Genomic DNA, 20,004 nt, shown 5'->3' with positions numbered 1-20,004 from the left:
ACTAATTTGTGGCTACATTACAACTGACGTGGGGTAGTGGCTTAGCCTCTGGTTGGAACTAGCTACCCTGGGAAGGCCACGTTAACTCTTTCAGGTGACTTGGGATCCCTGAGTGCCCGGAGCAAGGGTGGTTTCCGAGTAGATGGTCTATAGCACATGGCACAGGTGGATGGTGACGGCTGGTGTTAGATGGTTCATGACGTAATATATGCGGTGGTGGGTAGAGCCCACTTAGAGTCCAGCTGCCTGGTGAGAATGTGGGCTCTTCCTCCGACTTGCAGCTCAACCTTTTTGCCTCAGTTACCACAGTTGCAAGATAATAGCACCTCACTCATGGGATTTGTTTTTTATTGTGTTTCAATAAACATTACATAAAATTTATCATTTTAGTGCTTTTAAGCATACAGTTCAGTGGCATTTAGTACATTCCCATTGTACACGGTCGTCACTATCCATCCACAGGACTCTGTTCATCTCCCCAAACTGAAACTCCGTACCCAGTGAGCACCAACTCCCATCTCCCCCTCCCCAGCCCCTGGCAGCCCCCACTCCACTTTCTGTCTGTGTGGATCTGACTACTCTTAAGTACCTTATACAAGTGGAATCACACAATATTTGTCCTTTTGTGACTGGCTTATCTCGCTTAATGAAACATCTTCAAGATTCATCCAGGGTGTAGTACGTGTCAGAATTTCCTTCCTTTGTAAAGCTGACTCATGCTCCACTGTATGGACACAGCACATTTTATTTATCCGTGGATGGACACTTAGGCTGTTTCCATCTTTTGGCTACTGTGAATAACGCTGCTGTGAACCTGGGTGTAACAGCATGTGTTCAAGTCTCTGTTTTCAGTTCTTTTAGGTATATACCCAGGAGCAGAATTGCTGGGCCGGTCATATGGTAATTCAATGTTTCATTTTTAGAGAATCTACCATATTGTTTTCTACAGCAACTACACCATTCTACATTCCTACCAGCAATGCACAAGGGTTCCAATGTCTCCACATCCTTAGCAACACTTGTTATTTTCTTCTTCTTTTTTTTAGTAATAGTTCCCTGGGATTTTGTTTTGAGGGTCCGATGAGAATGTATGAAAAACACTTAGTGCAGCATAGCGCCTTGCTCAGTAAATGCCAGCTGCCCTTGTTATTTCCGGTTCTCCTCTCTCTTGTAGAAATAGAGCAGACGACGACTTCCTCAGACGCTGCTCAAGTGTCCAGTTGTCTTTCACATAACATTGGCCCTGGAGCGCCAAAGGTTTGCATTTGGACGGCAGCGGCGGATTCTGGACCTCCAGCTCGGCTCTGGGAAGGTCCTATGTTGCTCTCGGTCCTGTCAAGCTTTGAGATTCTCGTGGGAGGGGGAGGCAGCATGGCTTGTAGGCTACCCCAGAATGGGGAGGCCTTTCTGTGTAACTTCTTAGGGTCTTGTTCTTGCCTGGGTTTTCACTATCCCGTTGGTTTTGTTACCTAGCCTAGCAAACATAAGCTCTCCATAGAAAGGGGAGCAATGAGAATAACTTGCTCATAGCCTACAAATTCTTCTAAGAAAAGGTATAGTGAAGAGACACAAAATTTTTCTTTGGATTATTCTAGAAATGTTGGAAAACAGCTTTATTTAACACTTGATCAATTTAGTTAGGAAGAGAATATTTTAAATGGAATAACTGAGGATGAAAATGATTTTTATTTTCTTGAGTGAGGCAGCATGTTAGAGAATAGGACAAAATGAACGTCATTTTAGGTTGGAAGACAGTTAACTTGAACAATATTTGTTCCTTGATTTAACATTCCAGAAATGGATATGAAAAATGGGACCAACAGCATGTTGTGTGTATATGGTATTTCTAAGCCATGCCTTGGGTTAGTTCTATTTTTCCGTCTCTTCCTTCGGCCGAAGACTGTGCATTTCAGCTGTATTTCAACTGCATGCCTAGGCACCACCCTGACCGTGGGGTTTATGCCGTGTCCCATAAAGAGAAAGCCAGAGAAGGAAGTTTTGGATTAGAAAAACCAGGAAGAATCTAGTAATGTTAAAAAACAAACAAACAACACCCCCCCAAAAAAAACTAACAACAACAATAACAAAACAACCAAAAAAGAAAAGGGTAAAAGCTTCCTTCAGTCTGGAACTTTGCTCAGAAGATTCGGGGCGAGTTGCTAATAGGCCTTCAGCTTGGTTTTCCTTCTGTTAGGGTGGAAAGCTTGGCAGGTGCTCACGGTGCGGGTGGAGGAAGATTTCTCACTCAGAGATTAAACAAAAAAGTAAAATTTATTTTGTCTTTTAGCAGGACGGTGGGAATGAGAGAGAGAGAGAAAGGGAGAAAGAGAGAAGAGGGGGCAGAGGGCAGGGAGACACGTGGCAGCCCAAAGAAAGAGGAGAGGCTCCGGCAGCGAGGCCGGGTGGCTGCTGATTTTAAGGGGGATGAAGAGAGAAAAAAACAGTGATGGCCGTCGGTGGAGAACAAAAGCGGCAGCAGGTGGATGACAAAAACTGCACGGATGTCAAAGTCCAAGACTTGGTTTCCTGCCTTTCCTTGGAGAAGGGATTATCACAGGAGATACGACTGCGTCCTCATCCTGAGACGTGGTTGAGGCTGGAGCTCTTCTCCTGCTGTTTACTCAGGACCTCTGGTAAAGCAGAGTCTCAAAAAACAGTTTGAAAGAGGGAGAGTTACATCTCTTTTCTGTTCATTCAGCTTTCTTCAGAGGTTGTGCGAAACAGAACTGCCGGTTCCTTAGCGAGAGAACCCGCAGGAGTGGTCTGTAACTGGTGCTGGGGAAACGGGGGGGGGGGGGGGGGGGTATTTTCCTGTTATTCTTGCAAGGCTGCTCCTCCCACCTTCAGCCCCTGTTTGAAAACAAATCAAAATGTAAAAAATAATAGTCTTTATTTAAATCTTTATTTTCCTTGAAAGAACTCATTGGAGGATTCTTTATTATTATATACATACACATATATACTGTATATGCAAGCATATAATGTTAATATATGGTATATAATATATATGTATGTAGTATATATGCATCTAGTGTAAGTATATAAATATATAATACATTCAGGTGACTAATAGTTTTGAGGTGTCATAGCTTATAAAATTTGGTGGCCCTTTTTCAGCGTAGGGTCGAAGAGGGCAAGCTTCCCCTTCTGCTGTTGAAACCACAAGGCGGTGTCAGTCTAGGTCCGGTTGCCCATTGCAGTACTGAGACAGGGAGGACTGCCAGGGAAGAACGCAGTTTTCCATGTGACAGATGTCTTGTCTTGTCGGGGGAAGGGGAGAAGCTGCCTCAAATCCACCCCCAGCTGGGGGAGGCCCCAGCGTTCGGAGGCCGGCGGGTGTGGTGTAGCTGGCAAGGGGCCACGGGCACTGGGGGCAGCGTGTGGGGGACGGTGGGTCCTGGCATCAGGAAGTCTGCCCAGGGGCCTTCAGAATCTCCGTTCCTTTGTCCTGCAGAAAACCCACCATTTCTGGGAAACAACTCCAAAGGTCAAGTAGTGAAGGGAGAGGATTATATAGGGGTCACTGAGGTTTGTTCAGTGGGGGCCGGTTACACTTCTCCCTCTGAAGATTCACTGAAAATGAACTGATAAAAGTCAGATTAAAAGGAGCAAAAGGCACACAGGCTTATTCACCAGGCATAGCAAGGGGCAGTTGCAGGAGCGAGTGCCCCGTGGGAGCCAGGCGCCTGCACACCCTCCTCCACAGGGCAGAGCCTGGGCCACGTGGGTAAATGACAGGGATCCTCTGAGCCCCGCGGAGGCCGTGGGCAGGGGAGGAGAACTGCGCTGGGAGCGAAGGCCGTCTGACTGTGCAGGTGAAGTCCTGCAGGTCGTCTCTGGTAGGTGGAAAGTCTGTCTGGGCCTGGTGATGACTTTCGTTCTTTCATTCATCTTTCCTGGTTATTTGATGAGATTCCTAGGGAGGGGGTCTTAAGACAATCGCATTTCTTTTGGAAGGAAGCTTTCTTAGTCAGATAAGGAAATTCTGGAGCAGGTTCCTCCAGGTGCAGGAAAGGAGGACACAGTGGGGGCCGGAGGGAATGGGAGTGTCGGGGGAAGGTCAGAGAGACCTGGCTCTAAGGCCTATTTCTGAGGTCTTTCAGTTTTCTTCAGTTCAAAGCACTCAGCATGCCCAAGTACTGTATTGCGGTGTGTCAGTTTCTGTGGCCCAACATAAGGGAAAAATACAAAATATCTTACTTTTGCAAAAATTTCCCCAAACATGACTATGTTAATGCATTGCTCAAGCTCCTCCCAGGTTCTGGCCAGAAGCTTAAGCTGTGTTGGCTTCCCAGAAACCTACCTCCAGGCCCCTGTGATTTCCCTGGAAGGTCCCCTGCAGCAGCTCCTTGAATGAGTGGCTCCTTTGTCACCTGCTGTCTTCTGAAACCATTGGTAATGGCAGCTGGCAGCTGGAACTTGATCCTCCCACCAAATCTGGGGATGTAGCAGAAGTAAGGGTCTGAAAAAGGGCAAAATGTTTTACAAGTTGTCTCTTGTCAATGGAAAAGAAGCCAGACTCTGTAAAATAATTTAAAGAGGTTTATTCTGAGCCAAATTTGAGGCCCATGACCTAGAGCCACGTCCAAGAAGTCTTGAGCAAGTGGACTCGCTGTGGCTGCGTTACAGTTTGGTTTTATACATTTTAGGGAGACAGGAATTACAGGTAAAGTCATAAATCAATACCTGGAAGGCATACATTGGTTTGGCTTGAAAAAGTGGGACATCTCAAAGTGGGGGCTCACAGGTTACTGGTGGGTTTAAAGACTCTTTGACTTGTAATTGGTTAAAGAAATGAAGCTTTGTCTGAAGGCTTGGAATGTTTTAAGTTAAGAGAAGAAAGTCTGTTAATCAAAGATAAGCTACTGGCTCTGTACTTGTGTCAGTTGAGGCCCTGCAGGCTTGTCCTGGGCAGCCTTAGGCCTGTCAATGAGCTACAGAGGATGTCCCCGAGAAGGGAAGGGGGCGTGATGAGTCAGGTCTGACCTCTCTTCTCATGGCCACCAGCTCAGTTTTAGGGTATCCTCTTGGCCAAGAGGGGATCTATTCTGTCAGCAGGTAGGAGGGGTGGGGGAAGTCTACAGATTTCATTTTAGCTCACACCGTTTAAAACGCCTTGCCATTTTTGGGAATTAAAACCTGCATTCCTGCTGGAGGCCAGTAATCAAAGGGGTAGAAAAATGTTCTTTGTTCTTTGTATCTTAACCCACAGGAGATGGCTCAGCAGAATTGTCTGGACAGAGGCCACCGTCCTCACTGGAGACGCTGTGATTAAACAGCAACAGCCTGAAGCTGAAAAGCCCCTTAAGAGCTCTGTGTTTCTGCTTAAAGGAGGATGATGATTCTTTGAGACTTTAGGATGAGAGTGCCACCCTCCCCAGTTGCTGGCAAATTAATAAACTTCTCCTTCCTTTTCCTCAAACCAATTGTCCTCATTCTTCATTTGGCCTCAGGGACAAGTACTGAACTTTCAGTAACAGGGACATGCTTATCTTTAAGGGCCTGTGCAAAGGCCAGGAGCAACAGTTTTTAGGAGAGAGTCCCACTGCTTTGGTCTTGAAGTGAAAATGCGAGGAAAATAGCAACAAAGGTAGAAGTGGAGAAGGGGAAAAAAAGAAGTGGGTTGGGGGTTGGGGGTGCATGGGGTGGGCAGACAGCTACCGGCTGCAGCGATTGTCCTTATAGCCATGAAAGGAAGGGGGAAGATCCTCGGCTTCCAGTGGAGCTGAAATGGCCTCTCCTTAAGATTGTGAACTGGAGTCTGGGAGGCTGAATTATTCATGAGAAGGAAGCGTTTGGCAGCCTTGTCTCTCCTGGAGCTGTCTGGGCAGTGGGTGCTGGGATAGCCTGGTGTCTGCACACACCGGCCAGCCGCCAGCAGGTCCGCGTGTCCACTGCTCTGGCACCATGGACAGCTGTGACCACCGCAGAGAGATATCTTCAGGCTCAGAGTCTTGGATTTTAGTCCTTGTCCTCTGCGTGTCAATCTTCTGTCCTCCCAGCTGCTCTGGAGGGTCTCTGCAGGAGGAAACAGCAGACAACCCAATCAGAGCATGCGCTGCAGCACCTCTGCCCTGCGTTCTCACGTGGCCATGTCAGGAAAGGCAGGGGGCTGAGGAATCGTCCCCACTAAAGAGACATGACCAGTAAATGAGATGTGTAGCCTGGATTGGATTCTGCGTTGGGGAAAATTGCTACAGAGGACATTACTGGATAATTGAAGAACCTGGTATATGGATTGTAGAGTAGATAATTGTATCTATTTGAAATTTCCTGAGTTTGAAAATTATTCTGTTATATGTGAAAGAACATCCTTGTTCTTAGGAAAGAAATGCTGGAATATTTAGGGGGATGGGGAACGGTGGCTCTGCAACTCACTTTCAAATGGTTCAGGAAGAAATCACAAAATTTTATTATACATATTGTGAAAATAAGTAATTAAAAATCTAAGCTGTTGAAACTTTAAAATATTATGAGCCACAACAGGCAGCTGTAACTTTTATTTCTCTGATTGTTTATAGATTAGCTGTTTCCTTACCTACATTGTTATGTAAAATGTTGTAAATGACTGAAGGGTGACAAGGAAGACCCCTTCCCTCTTACCTGATTAACTTCCCAAAGTCCTCATGACTCTCATCCAGACACTCATGACTGTCACATTGTCTAAGATGGAATGTTAAATACAGTCTTTTAAGTTGGAAAGGAAAAGAAAACAAACTGTAACTAATCAAATTGCTGTAACTCATAAACAAGCCTGTATAGAAAATGTCACAATACTGTTAGAAAAAGTTCACACCTGTCCCCAAGGCTGCATCAGAAGAATGAGGACAAGTGGTTTAAGGAAAAGGAAAGAGAAGTTTATTAATTTGCTGGCAAATGAGGAGGATCGCAGACTTTCATCTTAAACAATCATTGTCCTCCTATAAGCAGAAATACAGAGCCTTTAAAAGGAGTTTTCAGCGCTGGGCTATCGCTGTGTAGCTGTAGCACCTTGGGTGAAGACGGTCCTGACCTCTGCCCGGCAGTTCAGTTGGGCTGTCTCTTGTGGTGCAAAGAACAAAGGACACTCCCTGCCCCTCTGACTACTGGCCTTGGGCAGGAACACAGGTTTTAATTCCCAAAAAGAGTAGGGGCAGGGTTTAAAGAGACAACTTGTAATACATTTTGATCTTTTTCAGGCCCTTCTGTCACAATCCCACTAAATTCCTTTGTTTTCTGCCTATATAAGCAAGACCTTAACTTTAAACTTCAGAGTACTGACCCCATTTCTTTGGAGTCTGTGTTACCTGAATGGCTATTCTCAGCTTTGTGCTTTAATAAACCCTTTTAAACTGTGTTCTGATCCTTTCAATTATTTAAGGTTGACACCATATATGTAGAGGGGCGGAGGAGAGAGACATATTGAGAGAGAGGGAGAGAGATCGAGAGATAAAGACAGAGACAGAGGCAGAAAGCAAATGTGGCAAAATGTGAATAGTTGCTGAGTGAAGGGGATAAGAGAGTTTTTTGTATTATTTATGAATCTCTTCTCTAAAATTTAAAATTATTTCAAAATTAAAAAATAAAAATCACAGGATATGGGCTTCCTAGGACCATGTTTATTGGGATGTGTTTCCCAGCTGTCTGTGTTAGAATTTGCTGTGTGTTTAGACTCGACTCAGCAGGCCCAGGGCAGGCAGTCTGCTGCAGGAGGTTTGGGGCGAGGCCCCACGATCTGCGTTTTCCACAAGCGCCTCAGATGATTCTGGGTGAGCTGGTTGGTGGATGACACTTTAAGAGGAACTTCTTCAAGCAGATTTGTGCAAAATCTCGGGGGTGGCAGGATGACTGTAGCCCTGGCTGGTCTTGGCTATGCTTGCCCTGGGCAAACTGGATTCTGAGCCAACCGTTTTGAGGCAGGAACTAGGGCTGGTTTAGGATTAAGTCACCTGCCCAGACCCAGTGACACTGCCAGCTGTGCTGAACTCCCTTGCTCTTTCCTGTGTCTCTTCACTGACACAGTGACATGGTGTCCTCAGAGATGGTCTTGTAGTCACTCAAAGCCCCCAGGAATCCAAGGTAACATTACTGACACAAAGGTGGTGGCCCATAAACGGTGGCACAGGCAACAGTGGTGACGCTGCTGCTGCTGCTGGTCCGATATTGACATGCCGTTCCTGAATGACGTGCTGGGGAAAGCAGGCGCCGCGAACCAGGGCGCGCACACAAGGAGCACCAGATAAAGGGGCAGGAGCAAGGTGGGAGGGTGAAGCACACAAGGTGTTTGGGATTATTCATCTGTGTTTTCAGTGACTATTTTGTGAATCCCACGTGTGTGCCAGGAACTTTGCAAGGCGTGGAGAATATAGTTCAGACAGACAGAGCCTCCCTTCTCTCAGGGAGCTCGGCCCAGGCCTGGTCTCACCGCCAACAAGGACGGTGCAAGCGTAGCCTGGAGCTGCCATAAAGTTTGCACGAAGGGAAGTGACTGGGAAACAGCAGTGTTAAGAAAGTCGGGCTCCAGATGATGGGGATGGGAGGGAATTCCTGAATGTAGAGAACCCATTTTCTGCAGATAAGAAGTGGGAATGTGGGTCCTAATAGTAATAGTCAAATAATAATAATGATGATGACAAAACAACTCAAGCTTTTGTCTCAGCCCTTACCAGTGAAATAGTTGGAAACCCACCCTCGGGTCCCACCCCCATGGCCTTTGGAGTCGTCGGGTTCCAGATCCCCAGGAACCTTCACCTCTTCCACCGCTGGAGGCCGCTCTCTCTGGCTGGATGTGCGACGCCCCTGCCTGGCTGCCTTTGCCATCACCTCCAGGCTTCCTCTTCCTGCTCCCCCCAGGCAAGGTCTTGACTCCTCCTCTGCTCTCCAGAGGGGGCTGCATTTACTTGTTTCTTATTTGCTTATTTTCTTTAACGTTTACTCCTTCAGTAGACAATGCACTCTGTAGTTGAAAGATCAAAGCTATCAAAGAAGACCCAATGAATAGGGCTCCTGCTATTCCAGCCCCCCGTCATGATGCCTCCCAGAGGTGACCGATGTTTCTCGATTCCTGTGTATCTTCCCAGAGATAGTCTCTGTATATTAAGGCATATATACTTTTCGTCATTTTTTTTTTTTTTTGGAAAAAAATTCTAGTACATCGTAGATACCATTGTACTTTGCTTTTTTCATCTATTTGAAAATATCTCTTGGAGATCATTTCCTATCATGAGGAACCTCCTCCTTGTTTCTGCGACTGTATGGTATCCACGGTATCCATGGTTGTGATTTAACTAATTGGTCTCCAATTAGTGGTCATGTAGATCCTTTCCAAATTTTTCCCATTATAACATACATATAAAATGTATAACATCCACATGAGTATAGCTGCAGGTTAAATTCCTACAAGTAAGAATTGTTGGCTACAAGGATGTGAGCTTTGAGAGTTTGATGGACACGTGACTGCCTTCCACTGAAGTACTAATTGACATGTCCACCAACAATGTGTTAATGTAATTGTACATTTTGTCACACTCTTCCCACCATAAGAATCAATTTTTTGTCATTTGCAATCCTGTAGGTAAAAAAAACAAAAGGTATCCCATTGAAATTTTAATCTTCATTCCTCGTGTTATAAGTGGATTTCAACATCCTTCTGTATGTTTAAAATCTATTTTCATATTCTTTTGGAGGAATTTTGCTCCCCCCGTATCCATTTCTCTTTTTTTATTGGGTTACATTATTTTTTCCTTTTTATTTACAAGGAGCACTTTATATATTAGGCCAGATTAGCTCTTTGTTAGTGATGTGAGTTGCAAATGTATTTTTTCATTTGTCATTTAGTTTTACTTGCGTTGGTTTGCTTCAGGGACTTTAAGAAATTTGTATACTGTTGAATGAATCAATCTTTTCCTTTATGGTGTCTGTTGTGTTTCATAGTTAAAAAGATATTCTTTATACCAGGATTATTATTGTTGTTATTTTTGAGACAGTTTCTCACTCTGTTGTCTGGGCTAGAGTGCAGGGGCGTATCATAGCTCACTGCAGCCCCAAACACAGGGATCCTCCTGACTCAGGCTCCTGAGTAGCTGGGACTACAGGAGTGCAACATCACACCTGGCTAAGTTTTTTTTTTTTTTTTTAAATTTTGTAGAGATGGGGTCTCAGTATGTTGCTCAGGCTGGTCTTGAACTCCTGGCCTCAAGCCATCCTAACACCTTGGCCTCCCAAAGTGCTAGGATTACAGGTGTGAGCCATTGCACCCAGCCAATACTAAGATTATTAAAAATTTTTCCCATAAAGTCTTTTAACACTTTCATAATTTAATTTTTTATATTAAAAATTTAAATCCATATTAAATTTATCCTGGTATAAGATGTGAAGTGTGAATTCATCTTCTGTTTTTTTGTTTCCTTTTTCCATCTGCTTTTCAATATTGCCTAGTGAGGTGTGAATTCAAATTCATGTTTTCCTCCAGATGGTTATCCAGTTATTTCAGAAGCATCTTTTCTGCACTAATTTGAAGTGCTGTCCTTTTCAGATACTACATTTTCATTTATGTGTGGATTTATTTATGGATTTTATATTCTGTCCCATTTATCTATTTATCAGTATCCTACTATTTCAGTGATTAATTGTAAAATGTCAATATTTGGCTGGGCTGACCCATTATTACTTTTTTTTTCCCAGAAATTTTTTGACTATTTTGCTTGTTTATTTCTACATATGATTTTTAGGATCAGCTTATCTACTTAAAACACCTCATTATTTTATTGGGATTTTTTAATTTATGAGCTATTTATAGAGTAAAGGAAAAATGGCATTTATGATGTTTCCATTCCAAGAATATGCTATGCCTTATTATTTGCTCAGGACATTTATTATGTGTCCAATAGTATTAATAACATTTTAAAGTTTTTATTTCATATAGATCTTACCTATTTCTTGTTATTTCCAAGTAGATTTTCTTTTTGCTATTGTAAATTCCTGTTTAGTATATTTTCTAACTGGTTGTAATTTGTATTTATTGAAGGATATTGAGTTAATCATTTCTGCATGTTAATTTTGAATTTTCTTGTTTGTGAAACAGGCAAACTAAATGAGGGTTTTAAATCATTAGAAATTAATTTGTTCCCTCTTCTTTTTAATATTTATTCATACAGTAAATTCTTTCTTTATTACTGGTCAATTCAGGTTTTCTTGTGCAGTAGCTAATGTTGAGTATCCTTTACTTTGACAGAACTTATTAACAGATTTGTCATGGATATCCCTCTATGTGTATAGTATATTAGGAGTTTTTTGTTATTTATGTTGATGCCACCATTTTGTGTTAAATCAACAAAAAATTTAAATATTTTTCCAATGAATCGTGATTGATTCCTCTTCACCAATTGAATTATCACCCAACACAAGAGCCTATTCATCATAACTCATTACTTCTACTATTGATCTATTTTTTTCCTGTTTAATGAATTATTGCTTTTGGTATGATCTGAAATTTGTTTTGGTTACAATTTCCTTCTTGATGTTAGAACAATTTTTATCAATTTCTTTGCTTCTATTTGTCATTTTTGTTTCATATGCCATTAATTTTATATGTGGATTTCCTCTAAGCTTTTTAATAAATTTAAAGATGAGAAAATAAAGTCCTTTTTATATATGCCCAAATCAGGAATATATAATTATGTTCCAAAACATCTTTCAATTATAGTGATAATGGCATATTTAAGCTTTTTTTTTTTTTCAGAATAAAGTGCTTCATTTATTGATGATTAAAATGTCCCCAGCCCCCTGCCCCAGGGCCATGGGCCTCACAAGGAGGTCAGAAGGGTTCAGCGCCCCCAACTATGCCCCTTGGGCCCAGGCCTCTTCCCACCCCGGCCACGCTGGGAAGGTGGTAGCATGGGGGAGTAGTGGGAGTTTAAGTGCAAAAAGTATAACAAACAAAACTGTATAAACACAAGAGGAAAGAGCTTAACTAGGAAACATGTAGTTTACGGAACCTTCCACTCCATCTTAAAAGCAGGAATGAAGACATTAAGTGACAACAAAATAGGATTTCCTATTAGTGCAGGCCTCATGAGGGCAAGCACCGGGCACAGGCTGGGGTCCCCTGTTCCCGGGGGTTTCTCTCACCAGCAGTGCTGTGAGCGGCCCACCCACCTGTGCAGAGGCCCGGGAGGAGCCAGGATGCTGGAGCCGGCCAGGGACAGGCTGTGGCTGCCCTAGTGCGGCCACAGGGGAGCAGAGACGGACACAGACACACACGTCTCCTTCTGGTGTGAAAGGGCCAGGGTAGCTGGTGAGGGGCAGAGGTGCTCTGTGAGCGGCAGCCCTGCCCCCTGTCCCACCGAGAGCACCTTGAAACCCCAAAACACTTGTCCAAGTGGTCCTCCTTGGCCCCTGCCCCTGGGGTCTAGCCTGTCTGCAGGGGTTCCTTGACTCCAGCCCCTGGGAGCTGGTGCTGAGGGAGGCACCTGTCTGCCCACCTAGGGCCTGGCCCACAGCACCAAGGCTTAGCAGCTTCGGGGGACATCGCCGGGACTCAAGACCCACGGTGCAGCCTGGTGCAGGTTGGGGGCCCCCGGGCCTGCCGGCAGGGATGTGAGTGGGGAAAGCAAGCCCCTGGGGTCCAGCCCCTGCCTCCCCCACACTACTTGGTGCAGAGCCCGGACTGCAGTTCCCGCTGCTCAACGCTCCCCACCCGCACCCGCCAGTGTCCAGTCTCAAGCCCTGGCGGGGTGTCCACAGCCCTCAGACTGGGTCCACAACTCTTCTACGGGGCGGCACCCCAACTTCTCCCCAAACCCTGCAAGAAGAAGGAGCAAATTAGGGGCACGAGCACGTGGGGCTAAACCGCTGAGGCCGCTCCAGGCTGGGCCTGACCAACCCTCTCCGGCTCCGGCCTCAGCAGCGTGACCGGCCACTACACCTGCCCCGGGCCCCTCCGTCCCCGCCGGACCTGCCACCTCCAGCACCCTCCTCGCCTGGAGGGGTGCTGCGAACAGTTTCCTCTCTTTTCTTTTTCCTTCACTTCCAAAAAAACCCCAAAAAGTAAAGGCTTCAGGGAGCCGCAGAAGGGGGGCACTTGCGAGGGAGGCGTCCTCCACTGGCTCTGGGGGCTGCCGGCCCGCGCCCCCCGGGTCGGGGTCTCAGGCGGAGCACATCCAGCCACCTCTGGAGGAGGGGGCGGCGGCCCAGGCCCGAGCTGCTGCCCCCCAGCAAGGGGGGAGGGCAGCGGGGTCCCCCCCTGAGCGGGCCCTGGGCTCCAGGTCGCAGCAGGTGTAGCTCGGCAGCTAGTTGGTGGCGTTCATGCCCCGCCAGTGCCGGCAGCGGTGGGGACGAGGGGCGGCGGGGTCTGGGGGAGCCCGGGGAGCAGGGGCAGCGCGGGCCTGAGGCTGGGCGGGGGGCAGGCCCGGGGCGGGGCGGGCGGTCGCCGGCCCGCGGGCGGCTGACAAGGAAGCATTTCTCCTTGTGGGCCTCGAGCACGTCGGGGCAGCGGCAGCGCGGGCCGCACACGTCGCAAGGCTCCGGCTTCTCCCCGTGTGCGGCGCCGGCGCTTCACGCTGGGCGGGCTGGGGAAGCTCCTGCCGCAGATGTCGCAGATGTCCGGCCTCTCCCCTGTGTGGGTCTTCGTGTGCTCATCAAAGCACTGCTTCATGTTGAAGTCCTGGCCACACCACTGGCACAGGAGCTGCTCGTGGCCAGTGTGGATGCTCACGTGTGAGGGCAGCTGGTACCTGTACTGGAAGCGCTCGTTGCAGTTGTCACATCTGAATGGCTTCTCCCCGGAGCGCTGCAGTGAGTGCACCTCGAGGGACATGCTGCGCTTGAAGGACTTCCCGCAGGCTTCACAGGTGGAGGGCATGTCCTTGGTGTGGGCAACCATGTGCGAAACATGGGCCATGGTATAGAACTCACAGATCTCACATGAGAACTTCTTCTCTGCGTACCCATGCACAATCTTCTTGTGCTCATGGAGGGACCAGAGCTTCTTGAAAGCTTTGCCACACGTCACACACTGGATGTTGCGCTCGCAGTCCGTCTGCCGCTGCAGCAGCCGCTCACTCTCTAGCAGGAAGCACTTGCCGCACTGGTCACAGATCTGCATGTGGCTGTGGGTCACATTCATGTGTTTCTCCAGGTACCAGCGGTTGTTGAAAACTCGTGGGCACTTCTGGCACGGGTGGTGCTGCTTCTCCTCCAGCCTCACGTTGGCCCCCCGCCCATCAGTGGCTGGAGGCCCTCGGACTGGTGCAGAGGCCACTCTGGGGGACAGCTTGGGTCACTTCCCACTACGTGGCCCAGCCTCCTCAGGCTCAGAGGTGCCTTGGCGCCAGGCATTCTCCCGGGACCGCGTGGCCATGCGACTGTGGGGAGGGGGGTCAGCACGGCTGCCCCGGCGCCCTGGTGGCCCCTGCATGCTGCCAGCTTCCCCCTCCTCTGCTTCCTCCTCCTCAGAGCTCTCTTGATCCTGCTCACTGGGCCCTTCCTCCTCCTCCTCTTCTTCCTCTTCCTCCTGCTCACTGTGCCCTTCCTCTTCCTCCTCTTCCTCTTCTCCCTCACTGCCACTTTCTTGATCCTCCTCCTCCTCTCCTCCACTGCCACCATCCTCCTCTTCCTCATCCTCTTCTTCCTCTTCCTCCTCCTCCTCTGAGTGTCTCTGCAGTGCATCCTCCTGGCCCAGCATCATGGTGGCCGGCTCGTCCCAGGGCCTGGCTTCCCCTCGGCCAGTGGACACGTGCAGTGTCTGGTTGTTGAGGTTCACCTCCACAATGATCTGGGGCTGCTCCTGGCGGCTGTAGGTGCCAGAACCCCCAAGCTCTTCCTCCAACTCCTCCCCACCCTCCAGCTTACACAAGCTGGCCGGGGGCCTGCCGGCCTCCTCGACAGCACCCTCCTTCTCCTCTTTGAAGAAGGGCTGGGCTGGCCCAATGGTGGCAGGCACTGTGCCGCCAGCGGTCCCTGCCCGTCCTCCACGCGCACTGAGTAGGGGTCAGGACCCTCGCGGGCACAGATCTTGGGCAGGCCTGGGGTGTCCGCCTCCTGCTTGATGTCACAGTAGTAGGGTGGAACAGCTGGGGTGCAGCTGGCAGCCGGCTGGGCCAGGGCCACAGTGCCGGGACCGGTGGGCCTAGGGAGCGGGCGTCCAGCAGTTCCTGGCGGGACGTGGCGATGCCGGCCATCTGCAGCAACGAGGCGGCACTGAGCACCTCGTGGGCGCTGGCTGCGTTGACCAGCAGCTCCGGCGTGTAGATGAAGCTGAGAATCTGCTGCAGGCCACCAGATGCCAGCGCCTCCAGGGACAGCTCCACACGCCGCAGCTGCTTGTTCTGGGTGAAGAGCGAGTGGAAGAACCGGCTGTGGGCAGCGCGCGCGCCCCTGTGCGCCGGGAAGACGCTGCGCTGGGGCACCCGCACCAGGCCCCCGTCGCAGGGGTCGGGCTGGAGAGGCGCTGCTGGGTCAGGCGGCCCGTCAAGCAGGCGAAGTGTGGCGCCCCGTGCTCCGCCAGCGAGAACTCAGCGCCGGTGAGTCAGCTGTCGTCCCAACCTGCAGCGTGGCGCGTGGCGCTGGGGGCTCGCAGGGCCCCGCGGGGTCGCGCTGCCCCCACGGCCGGGCAGGCCGCCCCCGCGCAGGGCCCCGCGACCACGCCCCGGGGGCGAGTCCAGCGCCGAGCAGCTCTTAAGCTTTAATAAGTTTTGAATAAGCGTTTTGCTTTTTGTTTGTGTCCAAGTTTCTCGTGCCTGTCTCTGAAAACACATTTTAGAGCCATGTTAAAATGTTGGTTGGTCACCTTGCAGGGCTTGAATGGCACATCCCTGGGACCCTGACGGGAGGTGGGGACTCATCCGGTTTGAGTTTAGTGGGTCACAGTCACTTCCTCACGCTCAGCTCCTGGTGGCTGTCCGGGTCTGGGACGCCTCCCGGGAATGTCTCGCTGCGCGTCTCCGCTGCTGACCGCGGGCGCAGGAACCGGTCCTGGGGCCCCGCCCAGCGCCACCAGGCAGGAGTTAAAGTCAGCGTGAGAGACTGTTCCGAACTGACGACAGCTGAGCTGTCTAATTTTCGCAATGTCTGATGACACAGGGCCACGCACATGCTGTCGCGGGAGCCCTTCGCGGGCCCCGGGGGACCGCAGGAGCGAGGCCGAGGCGCGGCCCCTCCAGCCAGGTCGCCCCGCTGCGGGCTGTGCCTGCGCAGCTCCCTGGCTTCTCCGGTTTCTCTTAGAAAATCCCCAAGTGCATCTCAGCTGGGTGACAATGAGAGCGTCCAGGCCTGCGGAACAGCGAAAGCTTCTAACTCCATTCAGGTCCCGCCAGCTCCAGCTTTTCCTGCCGGGGCCTCTGCAGGTAGGAGCCTGGGACAGGGCTCTAGCCTAGTTCGCTCCAAGTAGAAATTTCATTTTGAATAATTTTCGGTTGATTTTCTTATTCTTTTTCAGGTCAACAACCATACGGTCTGGAAATACAGTTGGCCCTTGAACAACACGGGTTTGAACTGCACAGGCCCGGTTACGTGTGGTTTCTCCTCCGCCTCTGCCGCCCAAGACAGCCCGACCACCCTCCTCCTCCTCCTCCTCAGCCTGCTCAGCATGGAGACGACGGGGATGAAGACCTTCCTGAGGCTCCACTTCCACTTAATGGATAGTAAATATATTTTCTTTTTCTTATGATTTTCTTAATAACATTTTCTTTTCTCTAGCTTACTTTATTGTAAGCTAATAATACATATAACATATAAGATATGTGTTAATCAACTATGTTACTGATAAGGCTTCCAGCCAAGAGTAGGCTATCAGTAGTTAAGTTTTTGGGGAGTCAAATGTTATACGAGGTCAGTTCCCTCACTCAACCCCTGCCATGTTCAAGGGTCAACTTAATGTTAATTTTGTGCCTCCTTTGCTGCCTTTTTTTTTTTTTTTTTTTTGGAGACAAGGTCTCGCTCTGTCCTCCAGGCTGGAGTGCAGTGGCATCATCATAGCTCATTGCAACCTCAAACTCCTGGGCTCAAGCGATCCTCCTGCCTCAGCCTCCTGAGTAACTAGGACTACAGATGTGTACCACCACAGCCAGCTAATTAAAATTTTTTTTTTTTTTTTGGTAAAGATGGGATGTCATTGTATTGCCCAGGCTGATCTCAAACTCCTGGCTTCAAGCAAGCTTCCTGCCTCAGCCTCCCGAAGTACTGAGATTACAGGTGTGAGCCACCATGCCCAGCCCTTTGCTGCTTTTATAGTTATTGTTTCCTTCTCTTGTGTAATTGTTTTGGCTAGTGTGCAGGAAAGAGTTAACACAGGCGATCTGAAATTGCTCTCCTTAGAAAGGCCTGCTTGCAAGCTTGGTCCTTGGCTGGCATCCGGGAACTTAGACTTTGGGAGGATCCCACATTAACTAACTGATGAGTGGCTCACAAATTGTACAAACAGTATGGTTTAGGCGGAGTACAAACTTCCCTTCTGGGATCTAGAATTTGGTTCTCTCCAGACAGAGGGTGCCCATGTGACCAGCCCCAATAAAAACCCTGGGCACTGAGCCTCTACGAGGTTTTCCTGGTCAGCAGCATTTCCCACTTATTGCTGGGAAAATCAGTATGTTCTGCATGGCTCTCCTGGGAGAGACCTTGAAGCTTGCTCCTGGTTCCCTCCGGAATTTTGCCCTGTGACTTTGTCCCTTTGCTGATTGTGCATGGCATCCTTTTGCTATAACAAATCCCAGCCATGGGTCCAGCTCTCTACTGAGTCTTGGGAGTCCCCCTAGAGAATTATCAAACCTGTGGGTGGTCTTGGGGGCCCTGACTCAGCTAGACACTCTATTTGTGGTGAAGCCACCTGTAAAAGGCGAGAAACGGCCTCCTCCTGCCCATGTTAAGATCAGTTATTGGCTCACAAATGGTGTTCTCTGAAGGCCCCACCTCCCTGCTGTTCAGCTGAAGCACTTCCCAGAGCCGTCAACACTGCCTGGGGTCCTGTTAGAATGCAGAGCTCCTCTCCCCCTCTCAGAGTGTCAGGTCCGGCCTCCTGGTGGACTGTTGTCCTGCTTCTTTGGCTCCTTGCTTGGAAAATTCACAAGCAGGGCCGGTGCCACCGAGTGACCACAGACAGGAAGCAATTCCATGCAAACAGCTTTTATTGCAGAAAAGAAGGGAGCTATACAAAGTGAGAGCACATTCCAGAGAGGAACGGGTCGGTCTCCACGAGTGGGGAATGACGTTGAGGACTCCCAGGTGGTTTCCTTTGATTGGCCTGGTCCGGGGCAGGGCTTACGGGGACTGTGGGTGTCACCAGATGATTGATGCATGTGATTTGACAGGTGTTCTTATAACAAAGTCGCAGCTCCGCAGCTGTGTGAGCCTCAAACCTCAAGTCCCTGCTCTTCGTGGTTGTCAGCTGCGCTTTCCTGCAGTCCCTTCCCCACTTCTCCATCCCCTCGGAACTTTCATCCTGGCCTCTATCAGCCACCTGCAGATTTGATCTCTGCCTAACAAGAGCTTCTGACCGAGGAGGTCTGAGGAGCTCACCAGCGCCCCAGGGATCCGGACTGCACGGTCCCAGACGCAGCCCAGCATCTGCCTTTATCTTTCCTTGGAGGTTTGTCCCAATGGGTTTCTCTTCTATCCTTTCTCTCAACTTCCCTCGTCTAGTCCATACCTGGCAAAGTCCACTGGGGTGGACTGTGGGGTGGGGTGATTCCCTGTGCCATCCACTCACGACCATCCCTCTGCACAGGTTCCTGCTCGCCACACTCTCCTGTCACACAGGTGTCCCCCAAAGCCAGTTCCATGCTCCGAGGGCCGAGAGCTGGTCTCGACTCTGTGAGGGCACCCGGGAGCCGCCCGTCAGCAGCTCCAACTCAGGCCACTCACTTCCTCTTCCCTCTCAGGCGAGCCAGACCCTGCGGGGCCCAAATGTGCGGTTCTGGTGGACGCTGCTCACACCCTGCCCTGAGACCCGTGTCTCAGACACCTGCCCTGAGACACCCTGCCCTGAGACCCGTGTCTCAGACACCTGCCCTGAGACACCCAGCCCTGAGACCCGTGTCTCAGACACCTGCCCTGAGACATCCAGCCCTGAGACATCCAGCCCTGAGACCCGTGTCTCAGACACCTGCCCTGAGACACCCTGCCCTGAGACCTGTGTCTCAGACACCTGCCCTGAGACATCCAGCCCCGAGACCTGTGTCTCAGACACCTGCCCTGAGACATCCAGCCCCGAGACCCGTGTCTCAGACACCTGCCCTGAGACATCCAGCCCCGAGACCCGTGTCTCAGACACCTGCCCTGAGACCTGTGTCTCAGACACCTGCCCTGAGACCCGTGTCTCAGACACCTGCCCTGAGACACCCTGCCCTGAGACATCCAGCCCTGAGACATCCAGCCCTGAGACCCGTGTGTCAGACACCTGCCCTGAGACATCCAGCCCTGAGACCCATGTCTCAGACACCTGCCCTGAGACCCGTGTCTCAGACACCTGCCCTGAGACATCCAGCCCTGAGACACCCAGCCCTGAGACATCCAGCCCTGAGACATCCAGCCCTGAGACCCGTGTCTCAGACACCTGCCCTGAGACATCCAGCCCTGAGACATCCAGCCCTGAGACCCGTGTCTCAGACACCCTGCCCTGAGACATCCAGCTAAGAAGCGTCAATTAATTCAGGGATCACGATGACTCGTGGAAAGTTGTTTTCAAGATTAAAGCCTTCCGCCTTGGGGGTTGATCCAAGGGTGTTGGAGCATGGTGGGAAAGATGCTTCAACATCAAGGGAGACCGTAGGAAACCAGTACATGAATCTGAATGTGAAGTAACGAGACAGTGCTAATCGGGACCTTGGTGGACGAGGTCGCATTGGATGACTTTTTCAAACTGTGGGTCCATTTCTCATTTTCAGAACCAATAGATTCTCTTGTGTTTTTTTTTTTTTTTTTTTTTTTTTGACAGAGTCTCATTCTGTCACCTGGGCTAGAGTGCCATGGTGTCAGCTTAGCTCACAGCAACCTCAAACTCCAGGGCTTAAGTGATCCTCCTGCCTCAGCCTC

General features: G+C 49.6%; 1 pseudogene; it reads right to left on the bottom strand.

Annotated features, from left to right (window-relative positions):
• Positions 1-13,282: 13,282 nt before the first annotated feature.
• LOC123626716 lies at positions 13,283-16,071 on the bottom strand (annotated as a pseudogene).
• Positions 16,072-20,004: the final 3,933 nt, after the last annotated feature.

Source organism: Lemur catta, chromosome 22 (assembly GCF_020740605.2).
Source record: "Lemur catta isolate mLemCat1 chromosome 22, mLemCat1.pri, whole genome shotgun sequence".
NCBI classification, from domain to species: Eukaryota; Metazoa; Chordata; class Mammalia; order Primates; family Lemuridae; genus Lemur; species Lemur catta.
Note: the sequence above shows the minus strand (reverse complement) of the source record. Positions and strands in the feature narration are given on the sequence as shown.